The sequence below is a fragment of the Protopterus annectens genome, chromosome 2.part0 (assembly GCF_019279795.1).
Source record: "Protopterus annectens isolate FY-2018-M chromosome 2.part0, PAN1.0, whole genome shotgun sequence".
Classification (NCBI taxonomy): Eukaryota; Metazoa; Chordata; order Ceratodontiformes; family Protopteridae; genus Protopterus; species Protopterus annectens.
This window is the reverse complement of record NC_056728.1, coordinates 419,559,333-419,580,929: the sequence shown is the minus strand read 5'-3', so window position 1 is coordinate 419,580,929 and position 21,597 is coordinate 419,559,333. Positions and strand designations below refer to the sequence as shown.

Genomic DNA, 21,597 nt, shown 5'->3' with positions numbered 1-21,597 from the left:
ATGGATGCCAAGATTCACCTCTCGAGCTATGTTCTCAAGGTGATAGTTTTAATAAAATGTTTAAAGTTCACTTAAGCCAAATAATGGCACATATGCCACAGCTGAGTGATGCTGCTACTAAAAGTGAAACAAGAGACATACATCATGATACAAAAAATGAATCCATCCTTATCTTTGAAACAGACAATGAACGGACTTGAATAATATTGTCTCTGAAGTGATACCAAGAAAAACAGTGGAGCCAAAAGTAGTTAGCATTGCTCTTAACTATGTGTAAATATAACAAAAACTTATTTAATAAAAGCCCTTAGTCTGTATTTTCTGTTGTCTATATGGTTATACAAACATGCATTTCAATATTATGACTGCTAAAGGAGGGTGGCTTATATTTAAGCAATAACTGACGATGTGGTGTGGTATATTGAAGATTTAACCACAGTTGCCGTGCTTTGATCACGAGGGCAAAGCATACATATACTTATATATACCAACCCCGAGATTGCACCATAGCCGTGGAAGTCTCAGTTATACATAGGGGGCATTATTCATATTATTGCACATTTCTCACTGACCTCAGGATGTGTAGCTTTGTGAAGGCCAACGATATACATCTGGGGTTTCCGGTTTTGGAATTCTGAGCGTTCAGGTTTTTTTGCGTTCGATGTTCCGTGTTCGATGTAATGTGATTCGGGATTTTGTTCGTTCGATGTAATGATATATACCCATATTTTTTTAATGACTGTGGTCACTACTTGGCAATATAATGCAAATAAAATGGTGAGTAGTGATGGCTAAATAAAAAGTAGCAAGATTTTGTTTTTATGTATACTGCAGACAAACTACAGATATACTTGACAACATTGTTTATAGATTGTGTACAGATTAAATTACACTTTCATAATACATTTTATGCTTTCAAAAATCTCTTAAAAGTACAACTGCTGCATTTTTTGCATCAACTCATTTTTAAAGTATATAATTTGCCCGTTGTTGCAAACCTTATCAACCAAGACAATGAAATTTACAAACAGAAGTGGTGTAAATCACAGAACGAATAGTATGTGGTGGCATGAGGGACTGCAGAACCAAGGAATGAAAGTGGAGAGAAGTTGTTAAAAGCAGTCTCTACAGAGATTACAGGTCCTGAGGCCAAAGGTCAAGAGAGACAGGATGGATAATTTTTCTTCTACATCCATTGTTACATGGAAATAAAATATCTTATTATACATTATTGACAAATGGAGTCCATACTCCAAGGTAGACTATGTATATTAAAAAAATGCTTCTGCATAAACATGTAGACATCAACACTTGTAAAAATGCTTAACGTAGCCACTTAAATTAGATCCACGGACTGATTATATATTTTTTGTTTTTCTGATGGTAGTTAGTATACTTCTAACAGGCAAAAGCTATTTAGCTCTGATGATTTGCATCAGCAGTTCAGTATGTGTCATACAGATTAGGAATAAGTTACTCTCCACTAATAGGTTCACAGATGAATACTAGGCTAACTACAAGGTGATATCCAACCCCCAAACTACAAACCACAACAGTATAAACTATGTCCACAAGTATAATGTGGAACAGACTTGGACAGGAGTCATCTTATATTAAACAAAATAGTAAAGAAAAGCACTATCAAGCTGTACAATCAGGAATCTTTTATCCCATAACTGAAAATGGCTGTTGGGAAAAATCATAAATAAAAAGCCACCAAGCCAATGCAAAAGGGCAGCAAGGATGTACAGGTGGGAGCTGTGTTGCGGAAGACAGTGGCAGACATGCATACAACCACAGGAATCGTAACCACTCGTTCTCATCCTCCACCCCCCATCACACACACACAAAACTAGGTTTCACTGCACAGACCATGCTTTCCCAGTCCTTGGTCCCAAACAGTGATACTCTCTCTCTCTCTCTCTCTTCATTTCTTAAAGATCATGCCTCTTACCCCATTTCCAATCATAAATAAAAGCACACTTCAAGACTGTAGGAAAATGCAACTGCTAACTCTCTTGGTCATATAACTTAACCTCTTGAAACCCTTCATCCTTCTACATACTTTGTTCTGAGCTCTGTATTTGACTGTGATTCTTTCATAGGTTCATAGGTTGGTACTAGGCTATCGGCCCTAGGGCCTATACAAGTCTAGCCGTAACAATTCCCTGGCTATTTCTTCCCACACTATTTACTTCCCGGACCCCTGTCTAGCAGGGCGACTGACATGATCCCTGGGGTGAATTTCCTTTCTCCCATCCAATCATCAAAGTTCCTTTTGAAGATGGCCAACGAGGTGCTCTGCTTGACATGTATGGGCAGTCTATTCCAGAGTCTGGGGAGTCTCTGGGTCAGGAACCTATCCCTCCAGCATGTTTTGTTTATTGTGATGACAAGATTTAGATCCCTGGAGCGTGTGGCTCTGAGGGACTGGGATTTCTTTAAGTGTAGTATATCCCACAGCTCTGGGTTTGACATGGCCTTGTATGATCGCCTCGGAGTAAACGATATGCGACAGAGTATAGCTGGAGTTTTTTAAGGCGGTCAGCATAGGGCATCTGCTTTAGGCCTGTGATTCTTTTAGTGAGGTATTTCTGTGGCCTTTCCAGTTGTTGCAGATGTCTTGAGAGGTACATACCAAACGGGGCACTGTATTCTATAATGGGTCTAATGAGGGATGAGTACAGTGGGACAATGACTTATTTTTTTCTGGATGAAAAGCCCTTAGTGATGAGGTGTGCCACATAGAAGGATTTCCTGACTGTTGTGGCGATGTGGTTATAGAAGGTGAGACCACTGTCCACCTCTGTCCCTAAGTCTCTTATCACAACTTTCAGTGTTTAGTGTACTGCCACCTATGTGATAATTCATGGGTACATTTTTTTTCCCCAAAGGGGATAACTATACATTTCTAAGCATTGAGCTTGAGCCCATGGCTCTAGCACCAAGCATCTGTTTCTGTAAGGCCCTTTTGTAGAGTATCCACATCATCTGGGGATTCAATAATGGCTCCCAGTTTGCAGTCATCTGCGAATTTTGTTAGCCAGAGTCCCTTAGTGTTGGCCTGTACTTTAGAGAAGTAGATGCCAAACAAGAGAGGTCCCAGGACTGAACCCTGTCACTTGTCTGGAGCTGGATTTGGAGTCAGCTACTTTCAGGGGCGGCCCGTGCTATTGGACTTCCAGACTGCAGCCCCCTCAACTTAAAATAAAGAAATAAAAATTAAAAAAATTTTTTAAAAATCGTGGACTTTCGCACATGCGCACTAGTCCGGACTGCTGCTGAGACAGTCTGGAGCATGCGCAGATTGTCTCAGCAGCAGTCCTGACTGGGAAACATGAAGAATGGAGCTCCCAGAAGTCTATGCAGTTTTAAACTGCATAGACTGTCCTGGAACTTGCTGGGAAAACGCGTCGGGGTCGGAGTGCAACGTCAGCAGTATGGAATTTGCTGCAGTCTCGTCGATCTCGCGACGGGCAGAGTCTGGTGTGGATTGGTGGTTGCTGCAGTCTCATCGGGGGAAGATCTTGCGACGGGGATGTGCGCGGGTGGGTTTTCGTACAGGGAGTTGGATTTATGCTACAGGGAAAGATCTACTAGGGATTTGGATTTATGCTACAGGTAAGTGTGTGGATAGGGATTTGGATTTATGGTGTGTGTGGATAGGGATTTGGATTTTGGGAAAACGCATCAGGGTCGGACTGCAACGTCAGCAGTCTGGAATTTGCTGCAGTCTCGTCGGGCGAAGATCTCGCAACGGGGATATGTGCGGAGGGTTTTCGTACAGGGAGTTGGATTTATGCTACAGGGAAAGATCTACTAGGGATTTGGATTTATGCTACAGGTAAGTGTGTGGATAGGGATTTGGATTTATGGTGTGTGTGGATAGGGATTTGGATTTATGGTGTGTGTGTGTGTGTGTGTGTGTGTGTGTGTGTGTGTGTGTGTGAGGGAGAAAATGCCCCAGGTGCAATATACTGGTGGTTAGACTAATGGTGGTGTGGTAGGGAATACCTCAGGTTTGAACCCTGTACCTTGTATGCAGGTGTTAAAGAGGTGAATTCCCTACCCACCACCATTTGTAAAAAAAATTGCAGATTTTTGCCTCATATTTGATCTGATCTGTTCCTCATAATATCTGTGGTTTGTAAATGTTGCAATGCTTGATATTTGATGGTGCAGTGGTAGCACTGTTGCCTCACAGCTGCAGGTTCTCAGGTTTGATTCTTGGCTGGGGTGCCATCTTTGTGGGGTCTGTATCTTCTCCCTGTGTTTGTGTGGGTTTGCTTTTGTGTCCTCCCATGTTACAAAGACATGTCTGCATTATTTCTTCCTGGGCCTCTGCTGAAAATTGTTTTTTGTTCCAAGTCAGGCTGTCCTGATTAACAAATGTTAAATAAAATTGACAGGCATTTGAATTTCAGACTTCAGGTTTCTGAATGTTTAATTCCTTACATATTTGATGGTGCAGTGGCAGTATTGTTTCCTCACAGCTATAGGTTTTCTGGTTTGATTGTTGGCTGGGGTGCCTTCTGTGTGGAGTCTGCATCTTATCCCTGCATTTGTGTGGATTTGCTCTGGTGTCCTGCCATTTTACAAAGACATGTGTCTACAGTATTTCTCCCTGGACCTCTGCTGAAAACTGTTTTTGTTCCGTCAGAAGTAAAATTGACAGGCATTTGAATTTCAGACTTCATATTCTTCAGAAAATGCATAGTAAAACGATGTTTTATTCTAGCAATAAATATATAGTAACACAACCTTTTATTATAGCAAGTTTATGACTATTTGAAATTTGTCCTTATTTTTGGGACTGTATTACCCTGTTATTGGCTTTTCCAGGTTTTTTGTGCTAAGGTTGACAGCTATGGCAAGAATTGAATTCACTGAATATGTTTGAGGGCTGTATTCCCTCATTACTGGGTTTGTCCAGGTGTTTTGTGCTAAGAGGTTGACAGCTATGGTGAGAACTGAATTCATTAAATGATAGCCATTTAAGTTTCAGTCTTCCTCTCTTTCACAAAGCAACTGATTTGGTGTAGTGGTATGTTGCTCTGACTGTTTTGCACAGGGACCTTGGCAGTAAAATGTATGGTGGTAACACAGCATTTTTCTTTCACAAAGCAGGTGATTTGGCATAGTGGTATGTTGTTCTGACTCTTTTGCACAGTGACCTTGGGTAAAATGTATGGTGATAACACAGTATTTTATTCTAGCAGCTTTCCAAGGTTATACAAGCAATGTTTAATGTGTCCCTGGTTTTTGCCCTTTTGACCCACCCCAATAAATTTGGCTTTTTCCAGATTTCTTGTGCTGCGAAGTTGAGATGCAGTTGAGTACTGAGTAGATTTTACAAGGAGCTGAGAGACGCAGGGGAAGAGAAGTTTAGTGCTGATTATGCTAAGTCAGCCCGCATTGCTAACAGCACAACAGGTTGTGTACTTGCTTTTGATGCAGAAGGTTGTTGGTTCTACTCCCATAAGGGGTGAATGCTGCCGTACTGAAAGTTAAGATACTAACTATGAGCCTGTTATCAGTTTGCCATCCATTTCCTATTGCAATATTACTAGCTTATTTTTAATGTAATTTAGGCAATTTATTCCTCAGGGGCAACAGACACTTTATTTTTCGATGAAACCATGAGATATAAAGGTGATTGCTAGCAGCAACCTCTTCATTACAGATTTATTTAATGTGGAATTATTTAGATGACTTTTTTACTATTTCAGAGATTGTGCATATTTACTGATAATGCTGGACTGTAGAATTGTGCATATTTACTGATAATAGTGGACTGTAGAAGTTTGAGTAGACTTTTATGATGGAAATTTTCTGAATTGGGCAGTTTTGTCATTTGTGCATGCGTTTTGTTTCATTGTTTACTGGAAAAATGTTCAAAGCAATAGGAAGGTGTATCAAAGAGCACATGTATGTTTCATATGCAAGGGGCCTATGATTTGAAAACAGCCCAGAATTAATCTTTATCTGCCACGGGTAAAATGTATTTTCTTTGAATGTGGGTTTCAATGTTGTTTCAATGAATGAGAGTTTCAATGGTAGAGAAGTTTTAATGCCAAGTTTGTTTAGCAGATGTCTTAGTGTTTGTGTTGTAAAATGCAAAATAAAACTTTCAAATGAAGTTCAAATCATCATAGAAATAAATCAGAATGCACATTAGTGTTTATGGTAAATGGAGTGAAATAGCCAAGTAATGGATCATTGGAATGGCTGCAGGGGGAGACTCCATTCGACCATGGTTTTGTGAGGGGGAAGGGCGGCAAACTTAGGCAGCCCCAGCTGAACCATACCTCCCAACTGTCCAGATATTCAAAGAATGTATAGATTTTTTGCTTCTTATTTTTGGCTTGTTCCTCATAAAATTTATGTTTTTCTGGCAAATCATTTAGGAGTTAAGTCACTAAATAATGACACACTGAGTTTCAGACTTCATAACCTTCAGAGAAATGCATGCTAAAGTAAGACCTGTTCTATCAACTGTCTCAGTTTATACAAGAGCATTTTTAGTACTGTTTATATGTTCCCCAAATATATTTGGCCTTGTCCAGATTTATTGCAGTAACAGGTTGAGCGGTACATGCAAATAAATTGCTTTATAGTATTAGGCATAGCCAAACCTCTCAACTGTCCCTGATTTTGGCTCAAAATGTTGCTCTTCCCCTACTGATCCCTCTGCAAAATAGCAATTTTGGAAGAAAACATGGAGGGTTTATAATTAAGAAATAACTGTAATAATCAGATTACTTTTATTTCAGAAATGCATGTAGATTATTTTATTTTGTCAGCTGCTCAAGTTAGCAGTACTAATATTAAAGTATCCCTTCTTTGACAGGTTCCCAGCTGTATTGTGTTGCTATTTTATATTTTTACATCACATTTTTGGTCCATTTTTCATAAAATTGTGTTTTTTTGGCAAATTAGTGACAAATCATTGAAGACTGAAGTTAGAAAATAATGACAGACATTTGAGTTTCAGATTTCGTACCATTCAGAAAATTCATACTAATGCAAGACATCTATTATCTTTCTAAGTTTATAAGAGCAATATTTTAAAAATTGTCCTTAGTTTTGGGCCTTTGTCCCATTTCTTTGTATGGCTTTGTCCAGATTTCTTGCTCTGAGGTTGAGAGGTATGACAAATGTGTCAGGGCCATCACAAGTCAGCCAGAGACATTTCAAACTGTGACATACTTGTTGCACCCCACTCCCCCATGTAGTGACTCTGGATGTGTCAAAGCAAGGCAAGGAGTAGTTATGCAGTGTAAATGTGCAGAGTATCCCCCCATCCAAGGTAGACACAAGTACTAGAGTGGCTTTTCATCTGTCCTTGATTATTACAGAATGGTCTGGTTTTCTGTCATATTTTTTGTACCGTTGATTTATGCTTATTACTCAAAGTGCCTGTTGCTCTGTGTTTAAGTAGCAATACTTTAATGACCATTAGATAAGCTTGGCTGAGATTGCAAGACGCAAGTAAGCTTTAATAAGCATATTGTTAAAGAATTGCCAACATTGAAAGCCTTTCTGTTGCCATGTAGAGAATACTTAACTAGATAATGTATAAGCCTTGGGTATTGAAATGCATATGCCAGTATTTGTAATAAAGGACAGGATTACATTATTTTAAGAGTCTCATTACACTTGGAGACTTCCAGTCATCTCTGCAGGCTTTACCCGTAAACAGAATGCCAATCGTGTGGTCCATAACCTGTACAGTAATCCTTTTAGTGTGGGCCATAACCTGTACAATAATCCTTTTAAGCAATGTATCTTGAGCTTATTTCTTGTTTGCTTTTCATTTTTTACTTTGATGATGTTTTCCCCATGAAACAAGTAGATGTCAGGCAGCAGGTCTTTTTTTGGATAAGGAACATTTTTACAAGTGGGGGCATCAGAGATTTCTACTTTCAGCATGTCACTTGGTACTTTAATAAAGCTGAATATAAATTATAATTAGAACTGCAGTGCAAGAAGTGGTTTGAGTTGAGTGCTGCTTGTTTTTCTTATACTTGATTTTGACTGGCATTCCATTAATGTATTAAAAAAAAAGTAATTTATTTTTTCATGCCTCACAACCTTTTTTGTTTCCATCTAGATATTAAGCTGTCATGCAGCCAATGCATTGGAATATTTTTATTCTTCTACACTTCATTTTGTCTTGATTGGACTCTAATAATGACAGTTTGGCACCCAGAGCAATATATTTAGTTTTTGTGGTTTTGAGCATAGCTCCTCCCATTTCTAGTTGGCCACACCGCTTCCCATTGACCCCCACCCATTCAGCTGTCTCCTGCAGCCCCCCTTTGATTTCAAGTCACCAGCTGCCACTGGCTACTTTTACACTGTGGGTTCTGTCAGTAAGCCAGTTGGCAACCCATGTAAATTCCGATTTCTGCTCTGTATATAACTGTGTTGTGTCAGTCACTTGGTATATATTGTGTACCTATTGCGTTTACACTGGGGTAAAACTAAAATTGGCCCAATGGGATCAGAGCTCTACCTCAGTTAACAAAATCAAAATAAAATAAATGGAAATACCATGGGGTAGGTTTGGTATAATGGACATGATCCTCACTTTATAGACACAAGGTACAGGGTTTGATTCTAACCTCATATTACTGGTTAAGATTAAAATCACCCTTCAGGGCAGTCAGTCTAATATTCATCTGTAAACCTATTACTTGAGAACAGCTTGTCTGCCTTTGGTGCAGAAGACTGTGGGTTCTATTCCCACACAAGGTATATCAATTACTAAAACTGCATGCAGCATAAGGGGGAGGGTGGTGCTGCATGCCTGAGTATGCTGTCCTTCAGATAAGATGTTAAAGCAAAGCCCCAGCTGCTTGTGTTGGTGGCAACTCAGGTGGATGTAAAAACTCCCATGGCACCTACTGAAAATTTCCCCTAGCAGTATAAATACCACCTTGGCTCTCCACTAAAAGAGGCTACTATCCTAGTGGAAATAGCCCAATCAAACAAAGGATAAATAAATACAACATTCCTAATCTGTATTCCACATAGTGAACTGTATGCAGTAAATGGAGCTAGGAACATAACTCTCGCATGTTCCCAATTCTTCTTCATGATTTTGTTTTGTCCCTTGTGAAATTTCTGATTCTGTTACAAAACTATGATTATTAGACTCATTAAATAATGCCAGATACTAAGAGTTCCATCAATCTATCTAGTATAGTTGAATTGCATTTGTCTCCTACAGCAACAGCATGAAAAGTCGATACCACCAACAGCTTACTAGGCAAGTTAAGAAAGGAAGTAGATTGTCAGGCATTTCTTCTACATTGCATACAACCCCCCCCCCCCCCCACACACACACACTCCAAAGACAATTTAGAGAAACCAATGCATCTATCACATGTCTATGGGATGAGGAAGGAAAATGCAATACCCAGAGAAAACACAAGCAAATATAGGGAGGACATACAGACTTCAAAAAGAAGACACCCTAGCTGATAACCAAACCAGAGAAAGTACAGTTGTGTAAAATTTCACAACAACAATAGATGTCTCTCTTCACTGTTGCAGTATTTTTTACATAAGGGATATCCTTCCAAGGATAGCCCAAAGTCAGGTCAATAAAAAAACGTTATATCTTACAGGTGCCATACGTTCTGCGTATTCTCTTCACAAAGGGCATAAACGTGATGTACAGATGCAAGCACTCAGAACTGAAAAGCTCCAGGAGGAACAGTATACCATCAGGGACAAGAGAGAACATGTACATCCAGAAGGAAAAAAGGGGTCAGAAGGAAAAAGAATAAAGATACCTTGGCTAGGAAGGCAAAAGAAATACGGGGTAAGAAGCTAGAACAGAGGGGGAAGGAGGGAAGGACCAAATACTGCAACAGTGAAGAGAAGGACATCTACTATTATGGTAAGATTTTATACAAGTGCAAAAAAAAAGCTATTCCATCAGAATCGGAAAATTCAGACACCACTTTAGATACCTGGGAAAGAAAAAAAACAGAACATACCTGGGTCATGTGGGCCTGGTAATCAACAGCCTGAAAAAACAGGGTGGCAGCAGTATACACTTTCTTACCCAACCTTTCCATGGTCCGACTATCCTTGTCTGAAGGAAGGAGCTTGGCAAATGGCAACAACTTAGACGGTTTATCAGATGAAATGGAAACCACTGAAGGATTAGCAGAAGGGCATTTATATGAAAATTTACAATCCTCAGTCACCTTGTAGAACCTGTCAGGTTTCTTGGGGGATAGAGACTGAGAATCAGAAGGAAGCGAGGCAGCAGTAAAGTTATTCAAGAAGGGCTGCCAAAACAGATGGGACAGCAGCAGACTGCTTGGTACACTCCATTTGTAGAAGTTTATAATACCACTTTTGGATGTCAGAGACTTGCGAACAATACCACTTAAAGTCCATCATGCAAGCAACAGTATCCCCAAGAGATGACAACTCCAAAGGGGAATCTGGACTTAAACATCTTCCTCTGATCCATAGTCTAGAGGGGAAAGAATTTAAAAATAAGCAAGGGATTCCTCTTCAGAATCCAAGTCCTCACTCGAAGAATCCAATTCCCTAGGCCCCTTAACCAGGGAAGAAGACCAAGGAGGTGCAGAGACAAACCCCACCTTGAGGAAGCTTCAAGGCCATGACAGCAGTGAACAGATCTCGGGTAAAATCCTTCCATTCATGCTGGGGATCTTTAGATTCATCTGATTCTTTTGTTTCATGTGAAAGTAATCTGAATGCTTATTGTTTAATTGATACTACGGCAGTAGATTGTACAAGCAAGTTTATGCCACCATTTACACATGAGGGTTTAAAAAAGTTTTTTACTATGTTACAGTTTGAAATGGAAATGTTATTTAAAAACTTTAACTCTAAACAGAGTATAATTTGTCTAAGCAGGAAAGGCTATCTTTGTCTGATTTTGCTACACAAAGACAGCTTGTAATTAAACCTTCGGACAAGGGCAATAAAATAGTGATACTTCATTATACTCAATACTTAAAAATGTGTATGGATCTTTTGGGTGATGAAACAATATATAAAAAGGTTAATGTTAGTGTAATTGAACAAGCTAAAAATAATTACACATTACTGATTCGTAAGGGCCTTAGATTGGTTTATTGGTTAGAGAAAGATGTGAATAATAAATTGTTGGTTAAAGAAACAAGTCCGGCCTTTTTCTATTGTCTGCCTAAATTACACAAGAGTAGTATGAATCCACCAGGCCGTCCTGTAGTGTCTGCTAGTAACTATTTTTACATAATTTAGGAGTTATTTTGCATGGTGTATTATTAAAGGAAGTTATGTTACTTCCTTCATATATTAGAGACTCTTTTGATTTTTTAGAAAAAATTAGGCATATTAAGTGGACTAAAAATATGTATTGGATAACTTTGGATGTACGAAGTCTTTACACCAATATTAAACATCTATTTGGTTTAGAAGCTTTATTACACTGTATGGGGAATAGCCCTTTAACTCATTATGTGTTAGATTTAGTTCAATTCTGCTTAGAGAACAATTTTTTTCTATTTTGAAAATCAAATTTATCATCAAACACAAGGTACTGCCATGGGTGCTCCTTTTGCACCCATGTATGCAAATATATTTATGGGGTTGGTTGAAAAGGAATGTATCTATAGTAAAATATTTTTTAAAAAATATGTTAAATCATATTATAGATACATAGATGATTTAATTTTTTTATGTGCTGGTGGTAGGGACTTGGTATCCAACTTTGTAGAAGACATTCAGATAAATAGGTTTGGTATAAATTTTGATGGTTTACAAGTTGGCAATCGAGTCTCTTTCTTGGATATTAATTTGTTAGGAGTTATAGGTAAAAATATTAGCACTAGTATACATAGGAAATTTGGAGTAGTAAATAATTTTGTGATGGGAAATAGCTGTCATCCTAAACATACTTTGGAGTCTTTACCCTTTGGAGAATTTCTGAGAATCTCCAGACTCTGTAACGAAGACTGGATATTTAGAAAAGAATTAGAACTTACAAAACTGATGTTTAGAACTAGAAAATTTGATGAAAATATTATTAATAGAAGTGAGCAGAATATATTAAATGTTAGGTATAAAAATAAGAAAGTGCTAAATAGGAATAATGTTAGTAAGGATGATAAAGCAGATAATTTATTTTTTGTTTCTAAATATAATATATTAAGTGACAATATTAAATATTATATTTCTCATTTTTGGGAAGTTTTAAAGAATTAGATAAATTGACACTAAAGAAATTAATTTTTTCATATAAGAGAGGAAGAAGTATCAAGGACATGGTTGTGTATACTAAATTTCAAAGACCAGGGGTTCGGTTAAATCAGCAGATCCATATGAAGGGTACTAAGCCATGTGGCAAATGTATTGGATGATCATATATTGTGAATTCTTTTTTATATATAAATAATATTAGATTTGAATCAAATGGAGTATTTAATTGTTGTACAGAGGGAGTTAGTTATGCTATCAAATATACTTGCAATATGTTTTATATTGGGCAAACAAAGAGAATGTTTAAAACACACCTATTAGAACATTTGAGAGACATAAGGGTAAATAAAATGGAGCGCCCCTTGGCTCTTCATTTTAATAAATATCATGATGGAAGTACAGAAAACTTAAAAGCTACTATTTTAGAACAGGTAATTATGAAATATTTAGATGAACAAATGTGTAGATTAAAGCTTTTACGAAAATAAACAATGTTTATTTTGAAATTCGATACATTAACTCCAAAGGGTTTAAATGTAGAATGTTGCTGGAAATGTGTTATATGAATTTAATGGATGTCACTTTAAAATTTGTTTCTACAAATATTTTAATTGTTCAATTGATAATGGTTTAATTGATAATTGTTTTATTGATGGAGCTGGGACTATATAAAGTTTTAGATAATGCTATGCATTACTCCTTGAAGGCTTATTGTGGCCGAGGCGCTACAGAAATAAATTTGCTTATCTGGCTTTCGCTGTGTGGTTTTCTTATACTTTCTTACCCAACCTTTCCATGGTCCGACTATCCTTGTCTGAAGGAAGGAGCTTGGCAAATGGCAACAACTTAGACGGTTTATCAGATGAAATGGAAACCACTGAAGGATTAGCAGAAGGGCATTTATATGAAAATTACAATCCTCAGTCACCTTGTAGAACCTGTCAGGTTTCTTGGGGGATAGAGACTGAGAATCAGAAGGAAGCGAGGCAGCAGTAAAGTTATTCAAGAAGGGCTACCAAAACAGGTGGGACAGTAGCAGACTGCTTGGTACACTCCATTTGTAGAAGTTTATAATACCACCTTTGGATGTCAGAGACTTGTGAATAATACCACTTAAAGTCCATCATGCAAGCAACAGTATCCCCAAGAGATGACAACTCCAAAGGGGAATCTGGACTTAAACATCTTCCTCTGATCCATAGTCTAGAGGAGAAAGAATTTAAAAATAAGCAAGGGATTCCTCTTCAGAATCCAAGTCCTCACTCGAAGAATCCAATTCCCTAGGCCCCTTAAGCAGGGTAGAAGACCAAGGAGGTGCAGAGACAAACCCCACCTTGAGGAGGCTTCAAGGCTATGACAGCAGTGAACAGATCTTGTGTAAAATCCTTCCATTCATGCTGGGGATCTTTAGTAACAGGGGAAAGATGCTTAGTTTTCTGCTTTTTCTTGAGCAGGATGTCCGCTCTAAGTCCTCAGAGGTAAAGAAACTTGACATGTTGCCTCCATTGGAAGGCTTTCTACATGGCCCATCTCATAAGTAGGGGTATTTCATCCAGGAACAAGGTAGTTATAACATCCTTGTACTCCTCTCTTATCAGACCCATTACAGAGTACAATGTCCCCTTCGGCATGTACCTTGCCAAGCACATGCAGCAGTTGGAGAGACCACAAAGGTTCCTGACCAGGAAAAACCAGGGTCTCAAACACCTATTCTCAGTCTCGTACAGACTGCTCAGAGGTGACCTGTGTCTGGCATACAAGGCCATCTCAGACTCAGCCTTGATGGAGTTGCTGCATATCTGTAAGTCAAACTCCACTTGCACATTCCACACGCAAGGTCTCAACGTGGTCTGTGACATTAATAGATCTTGTTGGAGGGATAGATTTGTGTCCCAACTACTCCCCATCTGTGGAATAGACTTCCTCTCCATGTCAAGCAGATACCTCACTAGCCCTCTTTAAGAGGAACCTAGACAACTGGATTGGAAAAGTACAGTTGTGTACACTTACCATAAATGTAGATGTTCGAGTGTATCCTCTGTTGCAATCATCCCATTTGGGTTATCCCTGCCAAGATAGCCCTCAGCTGGCCTGAATACCACAGACTTGGTATCTCTGTGTTGGTTGCTGTTGCTTGAGGACTGATGTCAGGTCATCAGTGGTATAAAGGAAGGAAGCCAACGCCATTACATCAGTTTTTCTTGCCCTAACCTGTCAGGAGCCCCCAAAGTAGGAGGCCAGGTTCTGGTGGAAGAACTCCACCAGTGGAAAATAAACACCAATATGTCCCTTGTAAGGATAGGAGAACAACAAGGAAGAAGGGTAACACAACAGAAAAAAGGGGCATGGAGGGAGGGAAACCAGGACTGCAACAGTGAGTACACTTGAACATCTACATTTATGGTAAGTGTACACAACTGTACTATGTTCTTCGTGTTTCACTGTTGCAGTCATCACATTTGGGTAGATTCCCACAGCTGAGAAAATGGGTGGAGGCAGTCAAGGAAGCTAGGGTCTGGCTAGAATGCCCTGCAAGACTGCAGAGGATAATCCTGCCCTGGATGTGGAGAAAAGAGGCAGGTGGTAATGCTTGGTAAAAGTGTGAAGAGATGCCCAGGTGGCAGCTTCCAGGATGCCCCTGGTGGGGACACCTCTGAGGAAAGCTGCAGAGGTAGAGGCTGCTCTGGTGGAGTGTCTCCTGACCCCCTTGCGGGAGGCTTACCATGCTGTTTGTAGCAGAAATGAATGCAGTGTGCTATCCATTTGGAAATGGTTGCTTGGAGATGGCTTTGCCTTCTGCCCCTGTAACAAAGCTAACCAGCCATTGATCACATTTTCTGAAGGGTTTAGTCTTGTCCAGATAGTATATGAGCTGTCAGTGCACATCTAGAGAGTGCAGAATCCTTTCCCCTTTGTTTTGGGTATTAGGGAAGAAGGTGGGCAGATGGCTGGATTGGTTGAGAGCCACATTGGACACCACCATGGGCATGAAGGATGGGTTAGTTCTGAGGGATACACTGTCTGCATGGAACATGAAGAAGGGTTCCACAGCCATGAGTGCTTGCAGCTCAGAGAATCTTCTGGCTGATGTGATGGCCAAAAGTAAGGCTGTCTTCCAGGAAAGAAACGTTAGCTCTGCATAAGAAGCTGGTTCGAAAGGAGGCAGGGTGAGCTTTTCCAAGACAAAGCTAAGGTCCCAAGCTGGAGTAGGAGCCCTTCTGGGTGGTCTCACGTTGCTAGCCCCTCTGAAGAACTGTTTAATCAAAGGGTGTAAGAAAAGAGGCTGCTCAGTGGGAAAATGAGCAGAAATAACACAGGCATGAATTTTTATAGAGGAGAAAGAGAGACCACTGTGTAGTAGGTCAGCTAAGTAATCCAAGATGAGAGGGGATAGATGGCTGGGCCGTATTGGCCCCCTTAGCCTGGATCCAGGTGCAGAACCTTTTCCATTTATCTGCATAAGACTTTCTGGTGCTAGGGCGTATGGGCCTCATGGATACCATCCGGAACCTGTTTACTGAGGATGGCAGATTGGTCCGGGGTTATGGAATAGGCCAAGCTGCCAAACGGAGTGTCTGCAGTTGGGGGTGCATGAATTCCCCTTTCCTCTGGGTTAGGAGGTTTGGAATGTGAGGAAGATGCCATGGAGGCAGCGGGGACAGGCTGCGCAGAAGGGGTACCAGTGCTGTCAGGGCCAGTCTGGAGCTATGAGAATGGTCCTTGGTTTTTCCTCCCTTATTTTGAGCAGTACCTTGGGGATGAAAGGTAGGGCAGGAAAGGCATAGACCATGAGGCTGACCGAAAGGAAGGACAGGGCATACACTTTCCAAGCCATACAGTGATGCTCCCTGGTGCAGAATTTGCTGAGCTGATGATTGATGTGGGAGGCAAAGAGGTCGACCTTTGGGGTTCCCCATTTCTGAGTTATTAGGAGGAAGCTACTTCTGTTGAGCTGCCACTCATGTGGGTCCAAAAGCTTTCTGCTTAATTGGTCTGCCAGGGAGCTTAGAGAGCCTGGAAGGGATTGTGCTAACAGGTGTAGTTGCATGGAAGAGGCGGTCAGCCAAAGGGTCACGGCCAGCTTGCACAGACAGTAGGAGTGAGTCCCTTCCTGCTTGTTGATGTACCACATCACAGTGGTGTTGTCCGTTTGATCAGGAGAACTCTTGGAGAGAGAAGGGGTTTGAAAGCTATCAAAGCCTGATGCACAGCCATCATCTCTTTTTGACTGATGTGCGGGGGGATTTGCTGTGGGTTCCATTGGCCCTGTATGCACCTGCCATTCAGCTGTGCACCCCAAGCATAGTCTGATGTGTCTGTGGTGAGGGTCTGGGCAGCAGGGTGTGGGGAGAAGGGCAGTCCCTTGTTGTGGGAGCAGGCTGTTGCCCACCAAAGAAATTCCTTCCTCAGGCAAGGAATAATAGGAAGAAAAGTTTCTAGGTCTTGAGAGCGTTGACACCAATGGCTCTTTTGTTACCACTGAAGTTTCCTCATATGCAGTCTGGCATATGGAATGAGTATGCAAAGGCAATGGCCAGAGCCTGGGATTTTGTGAAAACTCTGGGAGCAGTAGATAAGCCAAAGGGAAGTGCAGATAACTGAAAGTGTTGAGATCCTGCCCTGAAACGGAGATATTTTCTGCATGATTCCCTGATGGGAATGTGGAGGTGGAACTCTTTAAGATCCAGGTTGGCTAGCCAAGTGTCCTTGGACAGCATGGGTAGCAGCTGCTGGAGGGTGAGCACTTTGAATTTTAGGATCACCAGGAAGGTGTTTAGAATGGATAGACAGAGGATGGGGCGCCAGGTGCCCTCTTTTCTGGGCACCAGAAAAAGTCTGGAGTAGAAGCCTTGGCCTATCTGTTCTGCAGGAATGTCCTGTCCTCTACTGCCCTCAAAGAGAGCAGGGAATGGATTTGTTTTTAAGCCTCTGCACACTGATTTGGTGGTAGAACTGGGAACCCTTTTGGGATTGGAAGGGTGTGTAAGGAGAATTTGTATCCCTGAGACACAATGTTCAGAACCCATTGGTCCTTGGTAATGGTGGCCCCGGTGCTTGAGTGAAAGGAGAGTTTTCCTCCTAGGGGTATGTGAAGGTGGGCAGAGGAGAGGTAGGGAGGAGATGAGTCACTGTGAGTTCTTACCATAAGGGGGTGGCTTAGAACTCTCTGGTTTTGAAGTGGCGGTAGTCCACTGCTTAGATCTCTGCATTCCCTGGGGCTGCTGTCTGGGGAGTCTGTTTCCACGGGGCCTAGGCTTTGCCTGTTTACTCGGAGCAGAAAGGACCAGTGCTTGGAGGGAAAATGCCTGTTGAACCTAGGGGGCTGGACCTGTAAGAAATCTTTTAACTGTTTGCATAGTTTTTGCTTTTTCTTCCATCTTTTTTAAGATCTCTTCTGCCTTAGTGCCAAATAAGTTATCTTTGTCAAAGGGTGCATCCAACAATTTAGATTTGACATGGTCTGGCAGCAGTTGTTCCTTAAGCCATGCATGTCTTCTAATGACAGATCCAGTGCCTGCTGCCCTGCAAGAAGCTTCTAGGGTGTCAAAACCACAGTGCAAAGTGTGTTTAGTTACTTGACTTGCAGAATGCATTAAGTCCTTTAAATCTTTAGATTCTGCCCATGCAGGAAAGGAGGACATTTTCTGTTTAAGGAGTTCCAAGTTATGTTTCTGATATTTAAGCATATGGAACTGACAACTTAGTGCCCTGATAGCAAGAGTAACTGAGGTGTATACTTTTTTACCCCATCTGACCAATGCTCAGCAATCCCTGTCTGAGGGGGTGGGATTCATAGCAGAGGTTGCTTTAATCCCTTTTGGCCCTTGAGAAATTACCTCAAGGTCAGCTATAGGATTTTTAAAAAGATATTTATGGGAGTCAGGGACTCTGTAGTACCTGTCTGGTTTTCTGAGAGCAGGAGGGAGGGAGTCTGGAGTCAAGCTGGATTTAAGGAAAACAACATCCACCACATCCAGGACTGGAGGGATGGCTAAGGGTCTGTGTTGCAGAAGATCTAGGAATTCCCTGAGTCTCTTTTCAGACAGAGTAGTCCTGACTCTCCCATTGGAAATGCTCCCTTAAGGTATGCAGGGTTTCCCCAAAGGAAAAAATCCTCTGGAGGAGAGGCTGAAGGAATGGATTCCTCTGCATCAGAATCCTCATAAGTGGAGAGGGGCTGCATGTCTTCATAGTCAGATGCATCAGATTCATCTGACTCTTGTTCGGACAAAACTACTGGAGACGGATCTCTTTTCCTTTTTGAGGGGGTGGATTGGCTTCCCCTAATCAGCATGATAAGGTCTTCTGCCATTTTAAGCATCTGAGACTGAGGCAAGGTAGCAAGCGCCTGAGAGTGGGTAATCGTTTTCTTGGGTGTGGTTCGAACCCTGGGCCTAAGAAACTCGGTTGTTTTCAAATGAATGGTAGTCATGAAAGAAGGCGTCGGTTTGTGTCAAAATTCGGTGGTGCGAAGGAGTTCCTTGAAAGCAAGTGCCTGCTCAGCGGCTCCGGACTCATCCAAGGTAGAGACGACCACAGGATCCTTAGAAGAAGAAGAGTTCTGTGGCATACCGGACTGTGAAAGGTTCTCGGTAGTGGCCTGTGAATCAACTGAAATGGGCATCAGGGGCTGTGAAAGCGCCTCACTGAGTACTGGAGGGCTGACTACTAGCTTAATGGAAGTATCATCGGAAGGTTTGGACTAGTGCAGTCTGTCTCTGTCTTTATCTTTATGCTTTTTCAAAGATCTGCAGTCAGATAGTTTACCGAAGCCATATCGGAATTCGAGGACTGTAAACGAAAATATCTGGCTACAATAAGGGCTAGACAACAGATAGTTCTGGCATTAAACAAAGCAAAGAAGTGACAACGGGGGACATCGTGGTCTGGGCCTAGACAAGTGATGCGGTAAGAGTGGAAGTCTTGGTGTGATATTTGCTTTCCACAGGCAAGGCAATTACTAACTTTTTCTAACATTGATTAGCCCAAGAAAAAGGATCCCCAACGGGGTACTTAGCTTTAGAAGACTTCAACTTCAATTCGGAAATGAAAACTCAGGTAGCGGCCGACCGGCACTCGTGCGAACTGCTTCGGGCTTCACAGCAAAAAAGACTGATGTAATGGCATCAGCTGCCTTCCTTTATACCACTGATGACCTGATGTCACTCCTCAAGCGAAAGCAACCGACACAGAAATACTAAGTCTCTGGTATTCAGGCTGGCTGAGAGCTACCCCGGCAGGGATAACCCAAATGTGATGAATGCAACAGTGAAACATGAAGAACATCAGAAAATATACCCCTGGGATCCCACCTGTGTCCCTGCTGGCAGGTGCTGACTTTGCGGGAACATGGGTGAAATTCTTGGACAGGCTTATAAGGGCCTCCGGGCCAACAGCCTAATATCGTCCTATGAACAAGATTCAGTTATGGTAATGGATATCTCCTCCCTGACTAAAATCTCAGCTGAGGTTCCCCCTCAAAGTCAGATGCAGATTCTGGAAAAGCCTCCAAGGACATCACAGAGCTCGGATCCATGCCAGTGTCCAATAGGGTCATGGCAGAGGAATTCCAGGAAAGCACCAGTTGGTCTTCCGGGCTTTCATTAGCTTCTATAGTGATGTATGGAAGAAAGAAGCTGGACAACATCTGGATTAGGCCTAATCTTTGTGGCCGCCTTCTTGGCAGATGGCTGGCCCTCAGGAAAAGAGGATTCTGCCATAGCACATATGAATAAGGGGCATAAATTACTATGTAGGGTCTCAGGCACAAATGCTTGACAGACAGAGTACTGCGTATGGTTGCAGGAAGCACCCAAGCAAAAGAGATACTGGTCGCGTCAGTCTTTATGGAAAATCTGCCTCCCACACTGACAGTTTCCTTCCTTGGATGACATGAACACAAATACCAGACAAAATTGAAAAAAGAGAGATAAAACCCCAACAGGGCACTTATCTGAAAGCAGCTTGGCAACTAGCACAGCAGAAAAACTTTCAGACCAATGCTCGATAATGGCGTTTGGACTGGAACAAAAAACTTCTGAGCATTTGCATCCGTCCTTTTGATATTTATCAGATATGTTAACTATTCTTCACCACAGATTTCCTCTTACTGACTATGCCACATCAGCATCTGAATCACTGCCAGTCAGTTCTGTAGTTTCTTTGAACAGTCAAGGATATGGTATTACTAATACATAATGAAGGGTGGGGATATCAGAGCAAAGACTTCAGCAACACCTTCTTATTTTATATTATTAAGCTACCACTGTCAGCAATGTAACTTACTCAACATCCATTTATGACTGCAGCCTAGGTAATCCCTCCTAGTTTAGTGTACTACACACGGGGTTGCAGATGTCAGGTCATAAAGGTGTGGCAGGCACAATTTTGCATTTTCAGTGTGTTATAGGAAAGGTGAGCTTTGCATCTAAGTACACCACTGGCAACTTCCCTTCACATTTTACAGGCTGGTTTACTTGTGTCCCATCTGCATACAAGACTGACTATCCACATGATGTAATGTTTGTTTTAGGCATAGTTACTTACAGTACATCAAAAAAAAAGTAAAAATAAGAGTCATAACAAACACATACATGCAGAAGAAATAGAGAACACAATACAACAGATAATTTGAGAAGGGAAACAGACAAATGCAAATTTAGTGTACATATTTGCTGCTTTGTTCCAGCAAGAGACACCAAACTGGATAAATCAGGGCATACATGTCAGAAACACCGATTCTGCTATGGCTGCATTATGCGGAAAGTTAAAATCCCTCATGTCCATAGTGTGGTATCTTTTTAAAACATAGGTCAACCAGTACATTAAAGTGATTACAGGTTCATAGGTTTTCACTAGGCTAATGACCACAAGGGCCTGTTAAAGCCCAGCGATGCATCCCAAATCTCTGAAAAGTTCTGGTACCCTTGATAAGTGTAAGCAGGGGCTTGGGAGATGAAACATTTACAGGGTGCCTGTGACCATTAGAGATACAGATGCAAAACCAGGGATGCATTTTCTGTTCCTCATCCAACTGTCTAAGTTACACTTGAACTGGGTTAGGGAGGAACTCTGCCTTACATGGCTGGGGAGCCTGTTCCAGGAAAGGGTAGTGTCTGGTATACATATCTGTCTGTCCAACAGGTGCTATGTATATCACAAGCAATGTTTAAGTCTTTAGAATGGGTAAAAATGACCATGGTAATGTCATTTTACGGATATGCAAGAGGTACTTCAGGGTGAGGTCTGACAATGCCTTGTATGCCAGGCACTGACGGAATACAGGGATAAGGTCTTTCAGGTGGTCTTCACAGGACATGTTACGCATGGTATTAATTTAGTGAGAAACCTCTGTGGACGTTT

The 21,597-nt window shown here is 41.3% G+C and overlaps 1 protein-coding gene across 2 annotated transcripts in view; it reads right to left on the bottom strand.

Annotated features, from left to right (window-relative positions):
- Window positions 1-21,597, bottom strand: part of LOC122793112 (proprotein convertase subtilisin/kexin type 5-like) — a 3,326,953-nt gene that overhangs the window by 1,392,075 nt on the left and 1,913,281 nt on the right. The window lies entirely within an intron of this gene.